Raw genomic sequence first — 17,064 nt, forward strand, 5'->3', positions numbered from 1 at the left:
TACCAAAGAGGAACAACCAGATGCCCATACCTGAAGCACTATCCACGACAAAACTTTCATCAAAGACAAGGCTCCTACAGATGGCGTGCTCAGTGAATGTCTCAGACAATGGGGAATAGAGGATGATGAGGTGCTGGAGGGACCATCATGGGAGGACACGCCCCTACATGGGATGTACCACCAGAACATAACCTGATCATGGCAGCACAGGAGCAGGCCCTGAACTACCACTCCACAGACAAGACCCAAGGTGTAGAGTGTACAGAGGGGGCCCTGAGACCATCACGCACATAACTGCAGGGTGAAAGATGCTGGCAGGGACAGCATACATGGAGCGCCATAACCAGGAGGCTGGCATAGTGTACAGGAACATCTGTGCAGAGTACGGGCTGGAGACCCCAAGGTCAAAGTGGGAAACACCTCCAAATGTGGTGGAGAATGACCGATCCAAGGTCCTCTGGAACTTCCAGATACAGACAGACCAAGCAGAGGGAGAGCAGAGGGAGAGCAGAGGGGAGAGCAGAGGGAGAGCAGATGGAGAGCAGAGGGCGAGCAGAGGGAGAGCAGAGGGAGAGCAGAGGGAGAGCAGAGGGGAGAGCAGAGGGAGAGCAGAGGGAGAGCAGAGGGAGAGCAGAGGGAGAGCAGAGGGAGAGCAGAGGGGAGAGCAGAGGGAGAGCAGAGGGAGAGCAGAGGGGAGAGCAGAGGGAGAGCAGAGGGGAGAGCAGAGGGAGAGCAGAGGGGAGAGCAGAGGGGAGAGAAGAGGGAGAGCAGAGGGAGAGCAGAGGGGAGAGCAGAGGGAGAGCAGAGGGGAGAGCAGAGGGAGAGCAGAGGGGAGAGCAGAGGGAGAGCAGAGGGGAGAGCAGAGGGAGAGCAGAGGGGAGAGCAGAGGGGAGAGCAGAGGGAGAATGAGGGAGAGCAGAGGGAGAGCAGAGGGAGAGCAGAGGGGAGAGCAGAGGGAGAGCAGAGGGGAGAGCAGAGGGAGAGCAGAGGGGAGAGCAGAGGGAGAGCAGAGGGGAGAGCAGAGGGAGAGCAGAGGGGAGAGCAGAGGGGAGAGCAGAGGGGAGAGCAGAGGGGAGAGCAGAGGGAGAGCAGAGGGGAGAGCAGAGGGAGAGCAGAGGGGAGAGCAGAGGGAGAGCAGAGGGGAGAGCAGAGGGGAGAGCAGAGGGAGAATGAGGGAGAGCAGAGGGAGAGCAGAGGGAGAGCAGAGGGGAGAGCAGAGGGAGAGCAGAGGGGAGAGCAGAGGGAGAGCAGAGGGGAGAGCAGAGGGAGAGCAGAGGGGAGAGCAGAGGGGAGAGCAGAGGGGAGAGCAGAGGGGAGAGCAGAGGGAGAATGAGGGAGAGCAGAGGGAGAGCAGAGGGAGAGCAGAGGGAGAGCAGAGGGAGAGCAGAGGGAGAGCAGAGGGAGAGCAGAGGGAGAGCAGAGGGGAGAGCAGAGGGAGAGCAGAGGGGAGAGCAGAGGGAGAGCAGAGGGAGAGCAGAGGGAGAGCAGAGGGGAGAGCAGAGGGAGAGCAGAGGGAGAATGAGGGAGAGCAGAGGGAGAGCAGAGGGGAGAGCAGAGGGAGAGCAGAGGGAGAGCAGAGGGAGAGCAGAGGGGAGAGCAGAGGGGAGAGCAGAGGGAGAGCAGAGGGAGAGCAGAGGGAGAGCAGAGGGAGAGCAGAGGGGAGAGCAGAGGGGAGAGCAGAGGGGAGAGCAGAGGGGAGAGCAGAGGGGAGAGCAGAGGGGAGAGCAGAGGGAGAGCAGAGGGAGAGCAGAGGGAGAGCAGAGGGAGAGCAGAGGGGAGAGCAGAGGGAGAGCAGAGGGGAGAGCAGAGGGAGAGCAGAGGGGAGAGCAGAGGGGAGAGCAGAGGGGAGAGCAGAGGGGAGAGCAGAGGGGAGAGCAGAGGCCGGCCCATCCTGTTTACTACACTTCAAAAGCCCTGCACAATGTCACACATTCACCGCCCACTATTCAATACTCAACAAAGAGCTTATACAAGAGCGAGGCTTTCAGACCAAGATTAAAGCTCTGTTATGAATTATTCAGGCTTTTACTTTGGACACATTCACCTTAGTATTTTAGCTCTTATCTGCTACACAAATATAATCAGTAAAACACCTGATTACATATAAAGTAAGCCTTTAAAGAGTGAATGGTAGTGAGTAGTGAATGAAGGAATTGACTGTATTTACTGTATGTATCAGGCAATTGTTTGTTTTCAGATTCTAGAATGTGATGATGTCATAGCCTCAGAAGGGGAGGGGGGGGTGTACTTGGCATGAAATATCCATCCATCCATCCATTTTCTACCGCTTGTTCCCTTTCGGGGTCGCGGGTGACTGGAGCCTATCCCAGTGACTTTGGGCCTTAGGCGGGGTACACCCTGGACAGTGGCCAACTTGTCGCAGGGCCAACACAGAGACACAGACATTACAGACAGTTCACTCTCACATTCATTCACTAGGGCCAATTTAGAGTCACCAATTTTACCTAACACATGCCTGTCGAAATATCTAAAGGGTAAATTCACAAATGTTTAATCTGATGAGTTCTATTAGTGATTCGGCTGACTACCTTTTATAATATTATACCAAAAATACATTTAAACTTTATTCTTTAGCTGTCTCCTTTGCATTCGATGTCACAGCATTGTGTTTAGGAGAGTGACGAGACACCAGAGACATGTGCCCATGGCAACAAACACACGTGTTTACAGCATGTGCATCATGTATGTTTCAACATGCACTTTCCCCACCAAATAAACAAAATAATAAGTATTATTATTTGATTATAGGTGTACTATATAATGTTTCAGGCTTTGCCTGGAATGTTCCACAGTATGACATTAAATGTACCCTGCGTTTATACAATAACAGATGTTTTTATTGCATTCTTATCCCTCATTTATACCATATATTCTGCCATACATCCATTTCATGGATTCCAATTTATATTGACATTTTTAAACCACAATCAGGCAGTGGTAATGCCGGAGACCGAGTTGGTATAACTGAAGTTACTGTGTGCAGGGTCTGCTCTCCACAGATCTAACATGTAACCTGGCCTGGTGGCATCACATGCTTGTTTCCATGGAGATGGAGATGTTTAATGCCATACTGTGTAGCTACAACACAACAAGAAATCTAATCTAAATCTGAGACTTTAATTTGACCCTAAAATGGGACTTAACAAGCTCCTTGAACCTTCAAGAGCAGAACTCAACTGAGCTGTTAAACAAGTCTTTGTTTCAAATGACATTCCTGTCAAGAGTTAGCACTAGTTTTTCACAATTCAATTAATCACACTCACTTTTTGGTTGAAAATCAAACACCTTAACAGTCATGAACAGTCAGATTGATCACATTTTGTATTTGTTCATGTGCATTATGTCACCATGGTAACGTAGGAACAATCCTTCCTAGACATACACGCAGCTCATCCTCCGGGTGATGTCACTGCAAAGTACAAAGTATAGATTCAATTTGCAATGTATGTTTCACGAGCATTAAACTTTGAGGAGAGACTATATAGAATTCCAACAAACTAAGGGGTTAGCAGTTGTTTTGTTTAAGACATATCATGACCTCATGGGCTTTGTAACACCAAAGCAATGGAAGGAGTACTTTTACGGACTACGACAAAGTCTGAGGAATAAAGTCTGGCGGTAATGCAACACTTGGATGCCAACCGCCATAGAAAAACAACAACAACAACAACAACAACAACAGTGAACATGCTATTGCAGTCTTTGTGATTTGAGAAATGTACCTACTCAAAGTGTGATTTTGATTTGATTGCAATATAGTATGCAGGCCTAAAATGGCCTACCCTCCTTCTAAAAAGTCACAAAATGCCCCTTTAATACTTTCCCAAAATCCTGTGTGTCCTCTGCCTTAGCTGAGTGTATACTGCGGCCCTTGTGATCTGCACACTGGCCAAAAACCATCACCACAGGCATGCTAAATGCTAATCAGGCTCTCAGATGACAGCGCGCAGGAGGGACGCTAATCCTGCTCTGTGTAAACAACAACACAACATGACAACAGCGGCTGAACAACTGGATACCAAAGAAATCTCCCACCAGGACCGCAGTGGAAGAGGCTGCGCTCATGAGTTTGATGACACTACCATTTCAGATGGAGGCCGATAATTCTATGGGAGATTTTATGTTTTTAAAGAAATCTTCACATTTAAGATCCACTAATGTTGATCCTTGTCATTTGTTTGGGATTGGCTCCACAAACTTGTCATATTAATCTTATGGCTTTAAGTCCAGTCACGTCTTTGGGGTTGAATAATGGCACCACTTTCTGAAGCTATTGTGAAATAATTACAGTATAAAATATTTTCAATGAAACATTTATTGTCATATCGCCCTGCCCTATCTATTTTCTTATATTGCCATTAACATTGTATCATGGGTCCTTTTAAATTTTCCATTGGGTATGAATAAATGTAGTAATTCTGGTTGTGCGACTAGTTTGTTCCAGAGTACTAGACTGAGTGTGTTAACTTACTGCAAACATGTATCTAAAGAGGCATGTTTACAATATGTGGGTCCGCATGTTATAGTTTAGGAAAATGGCATTAAACTTTGGCTGTTCACGTGTTCAAACCACAAATTGCACAAACTCAAAATGAAATACACCCATTTTAATCATCAAAACATGATGAAAAGTGTCAAATGGTTTTCTTGAACAAGGTTCCTTTACAAAATTGTAATGGTCACAAAATATTTTCAGGAAATTATATATATATTATATATTTAGTATCACGATCAATATTCCGATATTTTGGCACATCCAATCTCAGTGCTATGAACTTGGAACAATCGCCATGGAAAAAAGCAGGTGACTCCACCTAAGCAGGTATTTTTTGTAGAATTAAAACACCTGCATAAATATGCCAGGCTCTGTGAAAAAACCTTACCATACGCCAGAACATTCCATGCAAAGCAATAACACAGGCGAGCAGGTGACAAGCCCACACCCAGAAAAGTGACATACTGCACCTTTAACCGGCTGCACAAATCCACCGTCACCCTATTCCAGAATCCATTCACACAGATTTAATATTTTACTATAAGGCCTCATATTTGAGGTTGTTTAGCGTAGCATGTGTCTTTGTGTCTCTGCCCTGCCCTCGTCCTGAACGAGTGAGAGAGTGCTGGGTTTCACAGGGCTGGACACCATTCAAGGTCACAGCCTGGACCCAGTCAAACATGAATTATTGAACCTGAGCTCTGCCTCACACACACAGCTCCACACTGTCGGGGCCATGGCTATGGCAGTAGCATGGACCTCAATGTTAAAGTATAAACTGCAAGATTTAGCGCTTAAACTTTAATGGTCCACTACTATACGGGGGGATTATATTTTAAGATCAACTCATTAAGGTTAAATTACAGCACAAGCACAGCTCCTGGATATATATGACACTATTACAAATATATATTACATATATGTATAAAATATATATTTGTAAATATGTCCGTTTTGACCCTTTGTTTCACTTTAGTAATTACAGCTCTGACAATTTGAGGATTCTCAGTGGAGTCTCGGTCTCCATTCAAATGTGATCAGCTGCACCTGCTCTAAGTCAAACACATGTACTTATGGTAACTCTTACCTCTTGACGCAGAAGAGTATCAGTCAGCTGCAGTCTTCATCCTCAGGCCTCTCGGGTGAACAAGGACCAGCCGGGAGCGCTGCTGGAACATTCAGTCTGCAACACAAACAGGTCAGGAGGAGTTAGTGCCAATGTTTAACCCAAGTAGGGTGTTTCTGAGGAGGAAATGGCCTACCCTACATACAAATACAAATTTATCACAGACTAAAAAAACTTTCCTTTTTACAATCATTAAATTATTTTTAGACTATACCAACAGAGTTTCAGAAAGAATCTAAGCAAAGCAGTGAAAATATCACAGTCAGTTTATTCAGGACTACAATCGCGTCGTGCTGGCAGCAAACTTCAAGGACATATCATACATTTCTTACAAACAGTGACAAATAGAGCTGCAACAGACAAAATATTTTTTTTAAGATCCCATATCATGCTATATTTCCTGTTTCGTAGTCTACCCTAAGAGTATAATTGATAATAATAAGGGTTGTGCAACACCCAGAACATAATAGTTATGAAATATCACCCAGACCTTGGACCCCCTCACCAACCCGGAAATGCACACGGCTTGGTTTGAGAGTCGCCCCCACCCTTGCGAATAGCGATTTGGCTCCTCCGCCCAACCCGTGACGTAGTCTCAGAGCGCGCGTGTGCCCCGCCCACCCCGTGACGTAGTCTCAGCGAGAGCGTGTGTGCCCCGCCCACCCTGTGACGTAGTCTCAGCGAGAGCGTGTGTGCCCCGCCCACCCCGTGACGTAGTCTCAGAGCGCGTGTGTCCCCCACCCACCCCGTGACGTAGTCTCAGAGCGCGTGTGTCCCCCGCCCACCCCGTGACGTAGTCTCAGAGCGCGTGTGTCCCCCGCCCACCCCGTGACGTAGTCTCAGAGCGCGTGTGTGCCCCGCCCACCCTGTGACGTAGTCTCAGCGAGAGCGTGTGTGCCCCGCCCACCCCGTGACGTAGTCTCAGAGCGCGTGTGTCCCCTGCCCACCCCGTGACGTAGTCTCAGCGTGGAGACGGTGTATGTACAGCTCTCGCGCTCCATCGTCTGTGCCAGCACTGAAATGTAACTTTGTTGTAAGTTCCACAACACAAGTCCAAAGATTCACAGCCCAGCAGGCTCTCCTGTGCAACGTGAAACTAACCGCGGTGGCTCTTCTGCATACATGCGGAGCAACACGCTGCCTCCCCCTTTCCCCCCCGGCTTCGCGCCGAGGGGGAAGGAGGAAGGGTGAGGGGGGAATGGTGGCGCAGGTCCGTGATTATGACGCGCCCTTGTGGGTAGCCCCCGTCCATTTGCAGATCCGAGAAAAGGATATAGTCTGTTCTCTAGCTAAAAACTGCGGGAATCAATCAAAAAACCACTTTGGGCACATATATGAGGCACAAATAGCACTGTAAGAAGGTTAAAAGCTCTGAAAAGTCGATTTTGCATGATATGGGACCTTTAAGTTTAAGACCTTTTTTGCGAGCGCCACCTACCATCCTCCAACCTCAGCCCAGCGAGAACACTGCTGTGCCATGAAAGAGCTCAATGAACCCCTGTGATATGTTCCACTGTGGGGCAGGTTTGGGGCTCAATATTTATCATGGCTTTTTCATTGTATAAAATTGTGAGTCTTGTCCTCACGCCAAATAGAACTAAACTTTCTGATGCACGTTTAGAAAAACTCCTTCCTTTTCCTTATGAACACTATTTTGTAGCTGAGGAGAAAAGTAAGTTTGATTTAAATAAACGACAGTGCTAAAACAAGCATGTTCTGCTGTTGTGCATCGCTGCTCTTGCCAATCCACTGTTGGTTCAGCGATATTTTTCATTGCTTGAGGACAGATATTGATATTTTAATGATTATATTATTGTGCTTGTAGGAAAGCCAAGCCATCAGGCTCGGCCCCTTGTGTTAGGTTTTGTTTTTGCATCAGTAGTGTTATAAAACAGTCATGGCAGCATCGTGTTCAAGTTACAAACCAATTAAGGACTCACATCAGCTTTTATCTCTGTTTTGCTGTGCGTGAATGAACAACGCAAACGGAAAGGTTTTACTTATGTTGTAATAATGTTAATTATTGGTAACGCAAGTGTACTCTAAAGAGTTACTTTTTTAACAAAGTAGCACAGCAGCATTGTGTTTTTAAATGAAAAACCTATTTGTCTGTAAATATACTTCATCAGGATGCCCAGTGGAATCACTTTAGTTCATCTGCGTCAAATTTGGTTAAAAATAATTCAATTTAATATTCACTGGCCTTTTGTGATGTAAACAACGAATTGATTAATCAAAAGAATTATAACTAGATTAATCTACAAGCAAAATAATTGTTAGTTGCGGTTTTATTTTACAATGTGGAATATGGAATTGGATATGAAATTTCATCTAAAATTCTGATTTAGATAAGGGCTTACATTCTTACTGACATAAAGTAGTTTCAACATGATGGTTTATTGTGATCTTTTCTGTAGTAATAAATCGCACTTCAAATGTTTATGCCAGGCCTAGTGTGAGGTGAATGTCCTCATGTCCACACAGTACCTGCAGGACAAACAGCACACATGTTTGTGTGTTTGTAAGGATCCACATGTGCCCTGCTCATGTCCCGTGTGAGTCCAGGCTCCACAGCACAGCACTCTCCCTCAAACAGACCGCCTGCTCTCATAGGCTGGGCCCTGACTGAGGCCAACGCACATCCTGGGCTAAAATTAGCTCTACTGCAGCTGCACTAGACAGATGCTGCCCCACTATAGGGACGTCACCACAGGATTGTCTTTAGAAGCCCCAATAATAGACAGGACAAAGTACACAGCATCACCACTGTCAGGGCCCTCCACTCGGGGCTGATGTATTGGCGCAACAGAATGCTTCAGGGATGGTCCCTCAGTAGGTCCAAATATAGTCCACTGAGTCACACTAAAATGTAAAAATATTTAAAGATCAGGCAAAGAACAGCAAACTGCAGCTAGATGTCACTGATGACACCTCATTTCTAACAAAGAATGAAAAGAATACTTCAGAAGACACTTCTATGTTTAGTTAGAGAGAGGCCTTTGTGTCTCCATGCTAATGAGAATTTTGGGGGCTGTGAGCGGGGCGGGGCAGTGAGCGGGGTGGGGCAGTGAGCGGGGCGGGGCAGTGAGCGGGGCGGGGCAGTGAGCGGGGCGGGGCAGTGAGCGGGGCGGGACAATGAGCAGAGCGGGGCAGCGAGCGGAGCGGGGCAGCGAGCGGAGCGGGGCAGCGAGCGGGCCAGGCAGTGAGCGGGCCAGGCAGTGAGCGGGGCGGGGCAGCGAGCGGGGCGGGGCAGCGAGCGGAGCGGGGCAGCGAGCAGGGCGAGGCAGTGAGCGGGGCTGTGTGGTATCAGGGACCACAGACAAATGGATCCATCAGCTCTTACTAACCACGTGTCAAGAACAAAATTAACATGTTTTTATTTTTAAATTGTGTCCTTTGCAATAGTATTGTACTTAAAATGACATGGAATGGAAGGAAACCAGACGGCAACAATGTGACAGCAGTGTTCTCGCTGGGCTGAGGGGGTTTTAGCATGGCGTGCCGCCATGCTAAAACTGCAAAAAAGGGACTACACTGCTCTCTTATATGTGGTACGACGTGTTTGCGGTTGAGGTTGTAGTATTTAATTTAAACTCATCAAAATAGGCCTTATATATCAATCCAAAATATCGTCAAATCTTATCAGCCATGACTTTCTCTGGATTCTAAACAATTGGCATCAGCCATGAACACACCCATATCGGTCGGTCGATACCTGAACAACTAATCGATTATTTTAACGAATCATTGCTTAAAAGATTCATTGATTACCATCATAATTGTTATACTTGTCCCAAATATATAAATCAAACACTTAAATGTTTAAATTCTGAAAGCAACTCAAAGTGCACAATGTGGAGTATTAACATCAGGAAGACTGAAATAACCTCTGAATTAATTGCACAGCCTTATCTAACAGAGTAAAATAACTCCAGGTATTTTTAATAAGGAATGTGCAATAAATCAAATTGTAATTGAGATTTTGTCATTTCTTATCGTCAGGGATACGCTTGGATTTTAGTTATTGAGAAGTCTAATCCTCCGTCAGTAAAAGCATGTGGTCTGGAGTTCAGAGTTCAAGTTGACTTTTTGTGACATACCAATGATTGGAAAAAATATATGTATTCAAAACAACAACAACAACAATCATAATATATGGATATGTTTTTTTTTAAATCTCATTTAAATATAACATAAAAATCAAATTGGAAATTTTATTTAATCCACATGAGAAAGAAAAAATATACAAATATGTTGTCATATTGCACAACTCTACTTTTATTATAAATTATTAAATGATTTCAAATGACTTTACTCTATACCGATTAATTTGTATTAAACTTGAATTAAGATGAATACATGCATATGTTTAGTTGCATAATGACTTATCTTAAAGGTAAGTACCATTGGTCAAACAAAGTAACATAAGTTACTTAACAACTGCAATAGAATTTAAATTAGATGAATCAACCAGTTCAAAGTTGAGTCTGAAGCACTGCAGACAGAAATATGTATTTGGGCCTCAAAACTCCTGCCATGGACACAATAAATGGATATCTTTGGAGCGTACTCTTGGCAGCCGGAAATAAGGCAATCACAAAGAAATTAATGTCTCAAACTGAACAACAATACCTGAATCTGGACTAACTGGGCCGATATTGACAAAAGAATATCTAGATTTTGATTTACTTTTTTTTTGTGCATTGACAGTGTGCGGGAGGCTCATATCCCTGTACTAATCTATGCACAGGCTAATTACAGCTCAGTCCCTCTGGCCCCAGCACGTCCACAGCTCCTGTCCACAGCGTCATGTGTGGAGCGCCCTCTGACCTCTACTGATCTGAATAATACAGCTCGATTTAACTGTGAGTACTGCCTACTATAGGTGGGGAAAAGATATGAAGATATGATAAAGTAAAATATTTGCATAAAAAGTATACTCAATAAAACTTGCAGTGTATTCTTTAAAATTATGTAACATGTCACAACGACATATTTATCAGTGGGAGCTGGAACTGCGCCGACAACCTTCAGGTCAGAGGTCGAGTACTATAACAACTGAGCTAATGCCACCCGTTTGTTTTGTCCTAGTTTAGCATCGCTTGTGTTGGTCCAACGAAAGGTATAATGCAGTTGTGGGCCGTCAGGACCAGCAAGGCCTTCTCTGCTAGCCTAAACATAATCAGAATCAAACTGTATATTTTTCCCTCAAATATTTATTAAATTATTCCCCAGAGTTAGCATTTTACTCTTCATTTCATGGCTTTCCTCTTGGTTGCACTGCTTCTGTCCCAGGTTGCGCTAATAAACAAACGCACGTGTGTGTTGTATCAGTCCGCACGGGGGAGTTGCGCATGCGCACTTCCGCCTGCGTTCTCAAATCGCCAAAAAATCGTCCATACCGCCTTTAAGTTAGATCTTTTATCCAATCATATTCAGCCATCATGTGTTGCCAGGAATCTAAAATCTGCCGAGGCCTTCAGACCTTAACAGAGCTGGTGCTTGTAGCTAAAAGTGAATGGGAATGAAAATTATGTGTCAACCAATCAGCTTCAGAGTTGGCTCTTGTACGTCTGCTGCTGTTGCTCAGGAACCATCTAGCAGGTGCATCACGTGCCATCTTTTGATTTGATTTTCAATATTGAGACGGGTTATGTGAAACCTGACAAACTCTGATGGAGGAAACTGCATTTGACAGACACATTAATCTATGTATTACTAAGCTGTTTTTTCAACCCACAACGGCGGAAGGAGGACAATATATCGATTTGGTCGAGGATATAATTATAACGCTTTTCTCAAGACGAACTTTTCAAGAAAAGTTAGACATTGTTAGAAGAGGTCGTCCTACGCCGACGCTGCAAAGCCTGTTACAGGCGGCGCGTTGAAAACGCGTTGACAACACGCGCGCGACACGGACAACGCGCAGCACGGACGGTACAGACAACGCCCGGCGCGGACCACGCACGGCAGCCCGGCGCGGACCACGCGGCACGGACTACGCGTGGAAAACGCGCAGAGAACGAGCGGACAACGGCAGAGCAATGAGAACGGCACACAAAACGGGCGAAGAACGAGCGCGGACAAGGTGAAGCAACCCCTGTTAAAACGTCAAGAGCCATGGCATCATAATGATGGTAATATGAGGGGGATTTATTCGGGTGGGACTGTGTATGACCTCACTTGTGACTTTTCTGCTTCTCTTCATGGATGGACATGTTCTTAATTTGCTTTAAAGATCCCATATCATGCTATTTTTCCCGTTCCGTAGTCTACAACACCCATAACATAATAGTTATAAAATATCACCCATATCTTGGAAATGCAAACGATGGCTTCCGGCTTGGTTTGAGATTCGTCCCCACCCTCACAAAGAGCGATCTGCCTCCCCGCGCAACCTGTGATGTAGTCTCAGTGAGAGCGTGCGTCCCCTGCCCACCCAGTGTCGTAGCCTAGCGTGGAGATGGTGGGCGTGTAAACAGAGGCTGAGGCTTCTGCCGGTACACAGCGCATGACACAGCAGCACATGTCAGCGGCAGCAGCATTGGAGCAAAAGAAGTAGCATTTTAAGCTAACTGTGCCTTAATAGCCGCGGTTCCTCTCAAGTGCGGGGGCGGGGGGGCATGTTACAGGTACTGAGTGCTTCCTGAAAGATGGGCTGAAACAGGGAAGCGTGCTGCGGCACTCACCAGTGGTGAGCAGCCCCTGTTTGTCTGCTCATCCGAGGGGAAGGATAGAGAAGGATGGATTTTGGGCACATATACGAGGTACCAATAGCACTGTAAGAAGGTTAAAAGCTCTGAAAAGTCGATTTTGCATAACATTCCACAGAATAGCCTAAAACTGATCTTTCTCCATGAAGACATGACAGGACAGCTATCATTTAATTTTAAAAACGTATTCACTTTTAAAACATTACAACTAAATATTATTACTATACTATCACTATTGCTGTATTAAACAAATATACCTATTCTAACGTATTTAAATATAATATTGCTCTTTCACACTGTTCGGCTCTAGTACAGGTACATAATGCAGAAAGCTTTAAAGACACCGTATAACTTTCTGAAAGTGGCACGAAACCTGCATGATTTCATAAAAACATACTTGCATACATTTTCCATGCAGATAGATACGTTTGAAGCCATGCGGTGTAATATTATAGAACTTTCCGGTGATTGTAAACAAAGAGCTGCGTTCCATTAGCCCGGTAACGTTCTGTGTTTTAGCACTAATGCATTTTCAATGGGGGAGTTCGCCTCGAAACATTGCAAACTATGAAAAAGCCACCAGACTCTATATCTATACAGTTTGTCATCTGGATATTGTTGTCTTGTAGTTGCCAAAGCGCCCCCTCCCTTAGTGACCACCCATGTGCACCTGGGACAAGCCTGCACCATAGTTACTGCGCCACCGCCAGCACAACACTGCTGAAGTGAGTATGAGTCTGTCCCAAATAGAGCGTCGCACTGGTTATAGCCTGGTCCCAGAGCTCTCCAAGGCATAGACCGTGCCGAGAGGAAGGAGGGCTGAGCAGGAACAGATGGTTACAGTGAAATAATCTCTGTACATGACACTGTTAATAGAGCACAGCCTATTATCAGCTCTCATATCACACCGGCAGAGTCTAATCTCTGCAGGCTCATTGTACAAACGCCGCAGGAGCAGGACAGGCAAATGTGCAGAGGGAGCATGCAAAACAGACTGAGCACAGCAAAGGGTTTTCCCAGTAATACACACTGTCTGAGCACTTTGAGCAACTTCAAATAGCCAAAGCATCCATTTACAAAACAACATATTATGACTATTCTGAGCTTTTATCCATGTCATCATTTTTCCCTGTTTTCTTGGCGCTTGTTTCATTAATCCTGTTTATGAGGTTGTCTCCTTCTGAGCCAAACAAAAACACCAGTGTTGGGTAGTGTTACTTTTAAAACTAACACGTTATGTTACTGCGCTACTGTGTTATAAAAGTAACGCGTTAGAGTACTCTTGCGTTACCAATGATTAACATTATTGTATAACCTATATCATTTGCCGACAATCCCTTTGCGTATCTGAACACAGTAACATAATCATTAAAATATCAAATAAACAAGCAAAGTAAATGCTTTTGACTGAGATTGATTTATATTTTCTGTTGACAGATGACCACAATACAATGCTATACAATAAGCAGGTGCAGGCCTGTCCTCAAGCATTTGCAAACTTCACTAAAACAACATTAATGGATTGGCAAGAGCAGTGACGCACAACAACACAATTGTTTTAGCACTGTAGTTTATTTAAATCAAACTTACCACGTCACTTAACCTACGTATATACTCCACATCTACAAATAATGGTTATAACGGTTTATCAAAAGTTTTTCAAAACGTGCATCTGAAAGTTTATTTCTCTTTTTCGTGAGGAAGCTCTGTGGCTGGAAAGCAAACTTGGCTCTGGGAAATGAGTGGAAGTATAAATGAAACTACAGTAATTCTTTGAGATGTTTTGTACAAAAATGGAGCATAAATGAGCCTTAAAACCCATGTACTGTCAGCTCTTTCTGCATCTATTCCAAGCCTCTATGCCATGTTTTAGCGTAGCCAAACAGGGCCAGACCTTTTTGGGAGTTAGTCCCTGGCATGGGTCACTTAGTTAAACTCCTGAAACGGGCCGGTACAGTTCACTTAAGACATTGGAAACAATTTCAGGCCATACTGATCCACCCCAAAGTGAACCAGTGGAAACAAGACTATAGGAGAGGTAGTCACAGCTCCTCACTGATCTGACCCCTGGGTTTGGTTACTATGTAGTGGACACAGCGCTGAAAGACAGTCTGTCCCAGTGAACACACCACTCCAAACGTTCTGTAGTGAGTATGTGCTTTGCTGTGGTATTTCAAGGACAAGTGAATATGTTATAGGACAAATGAGGGAGGTATGAAAGCCTGAATCCCCTTTCCAACGGACATCACAAATAAATACTAATGTGTATTCGAAGATTGCAATTAGAGATGGACATAAATATGGGTTGGCCGATTTTAGGTTACACTTTTTGGCATGTTTATTTTTTGGGCTGGTCAACAGCTTAAAGACAAAGCTTTTTTTGAACACTTCAGTATGTGAATAAATATGTGAGTTTAGTATGTTTAGTATGTGAGTAAATGCACAAATGTGACTGCGCCGCTCCATGATTGATTAAGAGTAAAACGGGATAATGGTTGTAAATTTTATACTATTTTTCCCCATTATACTTGTATTATGTATAGACAGTAACTGAGTTGCACACATTTCAAATCATATATTTTGCTGAATGTCAGTCGCTCACGGCTGTGATATCCATTTGGAATTTGACGATTAATCGCCCAGAACCACTGACCTTTTTAGAAAAATCAATTGTATTAATTTGAACATTTAAACTTGTTTGTTGACAATATGAACCACAACCGTTGAACGCCACTCATATAATGAATACAATAAGTGGGCCCTTCCCCCAATGAGGTCTTATTATCCATGTGAAACTAAACAAACATATACAGAATCGTACTGTTCAAGGGTTTAGCAGAGTGTTTGAACTTTGTCAGCTCTCTGTGACTTCAGTCCTAATCATCATCATCTTTTTTAAGGGTAACTGTTTAAATTGGTTCTGTTGTAATTCTATGTGATGTTGAGTGCGTCACCAAAAAAACATTTGTTTCATTTGTCCTCAGATGTAAAAGATTTGATCAGTTTGAGGATGAAAGACTACAACACCAGAGATACAAGTAAAAAAACATATGACAGACACTTGTTAGAAGAGTCTATCCCCTTAAATGCAACACTTGTTGGCCTGGATTCTTAAAACTGGGGCAAACTGTCAGGAGCAGTGGGGCCACAGCTGGGGACTCAGGACTACTGTAGTTGGGATATTTTACCTATAGAGGTCCCTGGAGGTCACATCTGGACCTGAAAACATTTTAAGCAGTTACATTCTCATCTGAGATTGTGACAGCGCAGATATTCAAGTGCATATTCATAAATCCAGTTGTTATGAGTCTGTACCTCCATCTTCAAAAGGAGGAGTGATGTGCAGACTAATTCCCTGTTAATTCCCTTTAATTCCTTAAAATTCCAGTTAATTTCCATAAATTCTCAATAATTTCCATGAAAATGTTCCAACTTTGAATTTTGCAACACTGGAAAAAGTTTGTATTGTAGGTTGTTTTTTGATTGATTGAAGAGTAATCTAGCATATTCACTTTGGCTCTTTCATAACAACACAATTCAAAATGCTCTGTTCCACCAGCAGATGCAATTTCTCTGAAAATAAGTATTTTCTACAAAGATATCTTTCTGACGAGTAGCAGCTAATGCCACTACAGTCCACGCAATGCTGGCCATTATTGTGGGACAGACGTTTTGCATGAATAACTTTGACCTGTTTTCATTAGGGCTGGGTATTACCAAGAATCTCACAAAACAATACTTATCCCGATACAAGGTCCACAAATACATGGATATCCCAAATAAAGGCTTAGGGTTAGTTTTAGGTGTGTTTATCTCCTCTGTGTAATTCCCTCTGTAGATAAGAGTTCTAACACAATTCCCGATGAGGGAACGTCTCACAGATAAAGAAACTTTCAGTAAAGCATTGGAACAGATTGGAAGAGCATGTTTAAAGGCCAATAACAATATAAATAGTGTATAATATGTGTCCTATACAAAATGAGCCTAAAAAATAACAACAAATAATCAAGCTACAACACAACTTTTTCTTCTTTTTCTTTACCATACAAAACCTATCCAGCTCCATTAATAAAATAAAATGACAACAACCTTCCACAGTCCACGCGTGAGAGCGACACGTTCCCGCGGCTCTCCTCGTTACTATCCCCGCATGACTCCTGCATGACTCCGGTGCTACGTGTACAAGTCATTCATTACAGGTAGAGCTGTCACTTCTGCTCTAAAACCAAGCTTATTGACACGCTATTACATGGACAATATGCAGAACTATATTCAGAGAGCTACAAATGCTGTAGTGGACCGTGAAGTGCACTAAGTGTTCCGGGGGCATTGTTGTCCCCCACAGTCCCGTCACTGCAGCGCTGTTAGCTTAGGTACACGCTAGCTACAGCACCGTTAGCCGCTTTAGCTCGGCTCGGAGGCGGCGCTCTGGACAGCTGGAGCCCGCCGTCCTCGTCCACACTCCCCGTAGTCGTGACCAGGCCAAGGCGCTGACAAACGCAGCAGTAAAGCGAGCCCAGTCCGTTACCTCCACCAGCCCACAGCCTCCTCTCATTGCCCTGCTCCGCTCCTCTCCGCGGGGATCCATCACCACGACAGCGCGGATGATGTTTCAGCTACCCGGAGAGACACCGCCATGTAAGACGCACTTCCCCGCAGCACAGAGCCCTTACCCGGAGCTGATGCGCTGCGTGTGTCGGTGCCGGTGG

The 17,064-nt window shown here is 44.5% G+C and overlaps 1 protein-coding gene across 1 annotated transcript in view; it reads right to left on the reverse strand.

The window, feature by feature from the left end:
- Window positions 1-17,064, reverse strand: part of LOC140359340 (hyccin 2-like) — a 61,344-nt gene that overhangs the window by 44,110 nt on the left and 170 nt on the right. The window contains exons 1-2 of the mRNA XM_072444221.1: window positions 17,029-17,064; window positions 5,604-5,699 (exon numbers count right to left, since the gene is read on the reverse strand). The exon at window positions 17,029-17,064 is cut by the window's right edge and continues 170 nt beyond it. The gene's annotated coding sequence lies outside the window, so the exon portion shown is untranslated. The remainder of the gene's footprint in view (window positions 1-5,603; window positions 5,700-17,028) is intronic.

The sequence above is a fragment of the Eucyclogobius newberryi genome, unplaced genomic scaffold (assembly GCF_026437365.1).
Source record: "Eucyclogobius newberryi isolate DKJ021-1_F unplaced genomic scaffold, fEucNew1.0.hap1 SCAF_14, whole genome shotgun sequence".
NCBI classification, from domain to species: Eukaryota; Metazoa; Chordata; class Actinopteri; order Gobiiformes; family Gobiidae; genus Eucyclogobius; species Eucyclogobius newberryi.